This window comes from Berghia stephanieae, unplaced genomic scaffold (genome assembly GCF_034508935.2).
Source record: "Berghia stephanieae isolate SIO BIC M18660-M18661 unplaced genomic scaffold, UCSD_Bste_1.3 scaffold180, whole genome shotgun sequence".
NCBI lineage: Eukaryota > Metazoa > Mollusca > Gastropoda > Nudibranchia > Aeolidiidae > Berghia > Berghia stephanieae.
In genome coordinates, this window is record NW_027622846.1 from 1 (window position 1) to 6040 (window position 6040).

The following is a 6040-nucleotide window of genomic DNA, read 5'->3' on the forward strand; positions in this document are numbered from 1 at the left end:
GTCATTTATTTTCTTTTTCTCTTGGTTCTGCTCTTTGACGTTACGAATTATATTTTTACTATTAATTGTATTTTAAAATATTAGCACTTATAGAGCAAAATCGTACTGTCGGAAATCCGACAAAAGTCGGAAGATTTACAGGCCTGACTTAAGTCTAAAAGAGAATAATACTTTTATCTCTCATAACTGCGGTAACATAAGAATCATTTCATTTACCAAATCTGTGGGATCTGAAAACTTCACTCAGGTTACAATAAAAATTGCTTCCAAATGCAGTCTGTCATCCATGCTGAATACACATCACCGGTGTACCAGGACTTTGACGCAGTTGCGGACTGTGAGAATTAACAGACCATATATAGATTGACCACTGTGCGAATTGACGCCACCTTTAAGAAAAAATAAAAAAGCAGTAAATGTCATAACAATAGTAAATAATTCATTAAAAACTTAAACTCGCTCTGTGTGTAATTTTTAAAAATCAAACAATAAGATTTAACCCATAAAAGGCGAGATTCAATCTTACTAACACCAGATCTTAGTCTTAACTCACTAAATCCTAGCCCTCTACTCTCCCAAGAGATTTTTCATACTTTTTAAAATCGCTGTGATTATCCCCAGACACCTGGGGATAATGCAAATTCGTTATCCCTCCCTGACACCTGTCTGGGGATGACGAAAATTCATTATCCCCAGACACATATTTGAAACTCCACTCTTTTAAACAATTATCCACATTCCAGAATATGGAATGTTTCCAAATGCACATAGAAATAAGGAAAGTTAATAAAATATCTATAAAAACAAAATTAACCAACAATAAATCAGTTGTTTTATATATACACAATATGCGTCGACTTCAAATTGGGTGTCTTGGCCGAATGGTTTAGTCGTCTGCCCTGGAAGTTTTACCAGAATCGGCGTTGTGGGTTCAAATCCTGGTTCCGCCACTTTTTAAAAAATTCCGTCTTCTTTTTACAGAACGTTGAAAGGGATAAATGTCCCATCCATCCTCCCCCCACCTTTTTTTTTTTTAAACTCTCTCTTGGTTCCCTTCTAGTTTCTAGCAAATAGTCATATTCGTCCCCACTCCGATCTGAAAAAGTGTCTAAAAAGAATAATTAATTAAAAAGCAAACAAACAGAAATATTCAGAGAGCGACCAAATGGTCAGACAGAGGAGAAAAAACAAAAACTATTTTAAGAAATTCATGCTCAGAAACGGAACAAAAGGCCAAACAAAAGGGAGAAAAGAATAGACTCGCTCAAAAAAAAAAAAGGGGGGTTGGGGACGGAACATTTATCCCTTGCAACGTCCTGTAAAAAGGTGTCTGGGGATAACGAATTTTCAATGGGAATAATGACAGCCTTTAATTCTTTAATGAATACTGGGGATGTAGAAGCTTTCCGAAAATAATTTTCCTATTGTCTTAATTCCTATTGTCTTTCCTTATTGTCTTATTGTCTGTTGTACATTAATATTTGTTTAAGATTTATCTAGGCATGAATAAAATTCTGGATGTGAATCAGTTTTCTTTATTTGCTTTTTATTTTTATGTCTATCGTAACCCTATTTTGCGATGACAAAAAAAAAAAACAACCGAACTGATCAAAGCAGCTCTCACTGGCTGAAAATGTTATTGCGATACCAAGCATTGTGCTATAAGTTTCTGTGGTAACCAGTCACTTCATAAAACTAAAACAAATTAGCACTGGCACCAGTGCAGTGACCAGTACCTTATCACTATCACTATCACCATCCATCATAATTTGGAATCTGGAAAAGGAATGAACTGTTTTAGCATCATGAATCATATCAGTGATCTATGCAAAACGAACTATTTTCTACTTAAAATATCAAGACTATCTAAATCTAATACTATGTGTTGAAATATGGCACTATCCAACATCACGCCAATCCAAACATCTCCCAACTCCAAACCCCACTCGTCGTAACCAAATGAAAATGAATGTCACACATTCCCACCGTTCAGTCCGCCACAGTGAAAGCAAGTGACATTTTTCAAAGACCCATCAACCCTTGGATGACTTAAACAAAGAGCAACAACAACAATATAAATAATATATCATATTAACCTCAGCGGCAGTACAAGAAAAATTATGCCAGGGTTGTGAGATTATTTTTATAGAACATGCCACACTAGTTATGGGAAAAAAGATAAAATATTATAAATATCGCTTTTTTTTCTGCAAAAATGCATATAATAAAAGAAAAAATCCTCGTTTGTCACGCGGTCATAATAATTTGACCTTGGCTGACCATATAATAATACTGTATAATTATCTGTCATTTAGGTAAAATTAAGTGATTTAGCAAAACACTCCCAAAATACCAAATATCAAACCCAGTTAAAACTAATATTTTTTATTGCCAAACTGGTAATTCTGCATTGACGCACGCGCACTTTAACCCGCCAAAAAAAGTTGTCTCACTTGTGCCTCCCTCAGCTGGCTTTTTGCCCCACTATAGCTCACCTATGTTGGAAAAAGCTCACATTCTCTCTCCGTACTCAGGTGTAAAACGTGGCGCTCAGAAATTTTCACCATGATTGTAATGACTTTCATAAATTAACTATTGTGACAACAATGTTTATTTGACAGACAAAAGTAATAATAATATATTAATAATAATTAGAAAAAAAAATGATAGAATGATAATAATAAGAACAATAATATATAAAAAAATCAATAAATAAGCTTTAAAATATAAAGGAAAATATTTTTTAAATTAATAAAATAGTAGGAAAAAAAATAGTATTGAAAAAATAAGGTTCCCCATTGGGCTTTGAACCCAAGAACTTCCAATTAAGAGTCAAGCAGCTCAACCACTATGCTCCTCTCAGCATACTAGGCTTTCGTGTCATTAAGATTCCATCCAACAAGGAGCTCACACGACATTCTGTCTATTATTTGTTAAGACAATTTCTATGCGGATGAAGGGTTTACATTCAAATTGTTCATTGTTCTGATCATTTAATCCCTAGCCTGAGCATTTTAATGAGTCCCTGCCTTCAGACAAGCATTTATTTAGCCCTAATACCACCATGCTGATAAATTCACACGACAGAAGTCGTTGAGAGTAGGGTATAGTCGGGGAAATTCGCCACTTCTCACACCCCTCTCTTTAAATGCAAATAACCCATCTTACCTATTATTGGACGAGTCCAAGTGTCACATCATCACTTTGATGCTCTTTTCATCTATTGTTTTTAATCTACCAATCAGCATTTAGTACATTAATATCATGACACAATCGTGTCATTTAATGTCATAGCGTGTCTGTCGTTCTGTGCGCCTGATTCGTCCGAAATCCAACACCCGCCATTCCAAATTCCTACTTTCACTCGTCATTTTAAGCGTTTTTTCAGCTTAGATCCTTACTCTACAACCTGTTATTTTGATATTGTATGATTTAAACATTAGTTTTGATGTTCCCATCATTTGCAATAGTTAAAAATATTCTTTTATTTTTTAATTGAGGGTCCCAATGATATCACTGCTTTCAGGAAATTCGCCACTAGTATCGGGGAAATTCGCCGTTCTAATTGGGGACATTTGTCGCTCTGTTTTGTCGAAATATTATTAATTAAATGTTTAAAGGGGGCCCTGATGATATTTTGACCGATAATTATTTAATAGATTGGTGATGCAGTGTCTAGGTAACGTTCATAGTGCATAAATTTACATAATGAGGATAGTAATGATTATTAGTAATTTAACTGGACGTAATGAACTTTTTACTATAATGAAGCAGTTTTTTATATAATTGTAGAATAAATGGTGAGAACTTCAAAGAAAACCCAAAATGGAAGCAAAAGATTAAGAGAAAAATAGGATAGGATGGTTCAGCAAAACACAAGAAAAGATATTTTGTCATGTTCTCGCCTTCTATCATAGTATATCGTCATTTATAAAACTTGCCGTTGGTCATTGAATATTTTTAGTTTTTTGCCATTGTAAATAAATAAAATATAGTAATTACTACAAATTAAATCAAATATAAACATGAGAAAACAAAATAATATCTAAAAAGTTCATAAAATTCACGATAAAAATGTGTCAAAATCGAGCGGCGAATTTCCCCGACAGTGGTGGCGAATTTCCCCAACAGTGGTGGCGAATTTCCCCGACGAGCATAACAACTTTTAAATGCGAAAATAAAGTATTACGAATTGAAATACGGGAACAAGTTTAATAAAATCTCATCACTGATTGGCTGATTGTCTTGATGACCAGCTTCTATTTTAAGAAAATTGACATCTTGAGACTGAAATAAGCGAAAGAAGTGGAGCGACCGCAGGGTGGCGAAGTTCCCCCGACTCTACCCTAGCTAATTCTCAAAATGCGCATGCGCGACTCGGGTGTCGAATAACTCTGTTAATATTAAGGCTAAGGACGTAATATTAATATTACGACTTAATACCCTGGGGATAGCCTAATCACATCCTCTTAATGATAATGGGCTTGACGAACCCGTCTTCTAAGACAGCTTTATTTTCATTCAACCCAACCAATTTTAAGGTAATAGTAATACCGCAAACTCGGGGACCCAAATAATTCTGGGGGTTTGGGAGGGGAAAACTTTTTTTTAAAAAAAAAGTCTACTATAGGGTTTTGGAGGAGAACTTTTTATTTTTTATAAGTCCCCTCCCAACAACCCCCAAAAAAATTTAAAGAAAAAGTTTCCCCCTCCCAAAACCCCAAAATATTGGGTCCCCGATTTGCGGTAGTACCGATTTTAAAACATTGCCACTATGAAGTGCGATTGCGGTTTCCTTTTTTTTTTTTTTGTTGCCCCCGACATTTCGACTTCGACTTTGAACGTGAAAACAAGATTCGGTTCCGCCGACTCAGCGCTGCCCTTTTTTAAACACTTTTAATGGGGAATTCAATTCCATTAACATCTCAAAGACTCAGCTTTTTCCCATAGATTCGAGCATTTATTCTTCTCTCTTTACTACCTATACACAAATGGAGCTATTCCTTTCGCTATGTGATGTGTGGTTATAGTTTGAAAATAGACACTTGTAAACAAACTAAAAATCCCATTCACATTGGTTACGGCTACGGCGAAAGCAAAAGTATTCCGACTAAAATAATAGTGCCAATCAACTAGAGGATGCATTAAACAAGATATAAACAACAACACCAAAATAATACATCAAGCTCACCATTGTTCAGGAAAACAAACTCGGCGTCCGAGCAGGGGTAATTCATTTTTTCCCCTGACTCGTATTTGATGCCTACTAAGTTCGCCATCTTGAGATTGAAAATAGTGTTGGGTTATTTGATCGCTTTTACCCGATCGACGATCGAGTCAGCGTCAGCGAGTCAGCGTCAGCGAGTCAGCGTCCGATCTCAATGCCGGAAGAGCGAGTCAGTAAAACGATCGAGTTACTAAAACGATCAGGCGGGTTGTGAGCTTGAGACGATCAGGATCCGAGCGAGCGGAGGGGTAACGAGTGTTTCGAATCATTTCAAATTCAAACGATCACAGTTTGCCATCCGATACCAATCGCCAACGTTTGCACACGGTAGTCTGTGGTTCTTCCACAGCCCTCACTCCTTGTCAGATGTTAGTGTGTCTGGGTGGCAGGGAAATTCGTATAGGTGTATCACGCGTGTGTGACAAGTCTTCATTAAACCTACTCAAGTTTGACTATCACACACACACACACACACACACACACACACACACACACACACTAAGGCTATTTCTATGACACACACGCATCCATCTATCAATGAACACTCAGTAGTGCGGCTATGTGGTCTAGTCATGAGGTACCTATAGTACTCTAGTCGGCCATGGGTCTAATGCATTATAATGGTCTAGTGGTATGACACCCGCGTTCGGATCGGAAAGTCCTGGGTTCGAGCCTCGCGCTCGGTGCATAGTTGAGTCTTTGGACAAGGCTCTTTACTCACATTCTCTCACCGTACTCAGGCGTAAAATGAGTACCTGGCCGTTAACAGCGTTGTCTTTGTCTGAAAAATTGTAATATCGCCTAACAGGCGGC

At 36.8% G+C, this 6040-nt stretch overlaps 1 long non-coding RNA gene across 1 annotated transcript; it reads right to left on the reverse strand.

The window, feature by feature from the left end:
* Positions 1-26: 26 nt before the first annotated feature.
* LOC144961224 (uncharacterized) lies at positions 27-5702 on the reverse strand. Its single transcript, XR_013643093.1, has 2 exons — positions 5192-5702; positions 27-389 (listed from the first exon to the last, which is right to left on the reverse strand). It is a non-coding gene; the product is annotated as an uncharacterized LOC144961224 (long non-coding RNA).
* Positions 5703-6040: the final 338 nt, after the last annotated feature.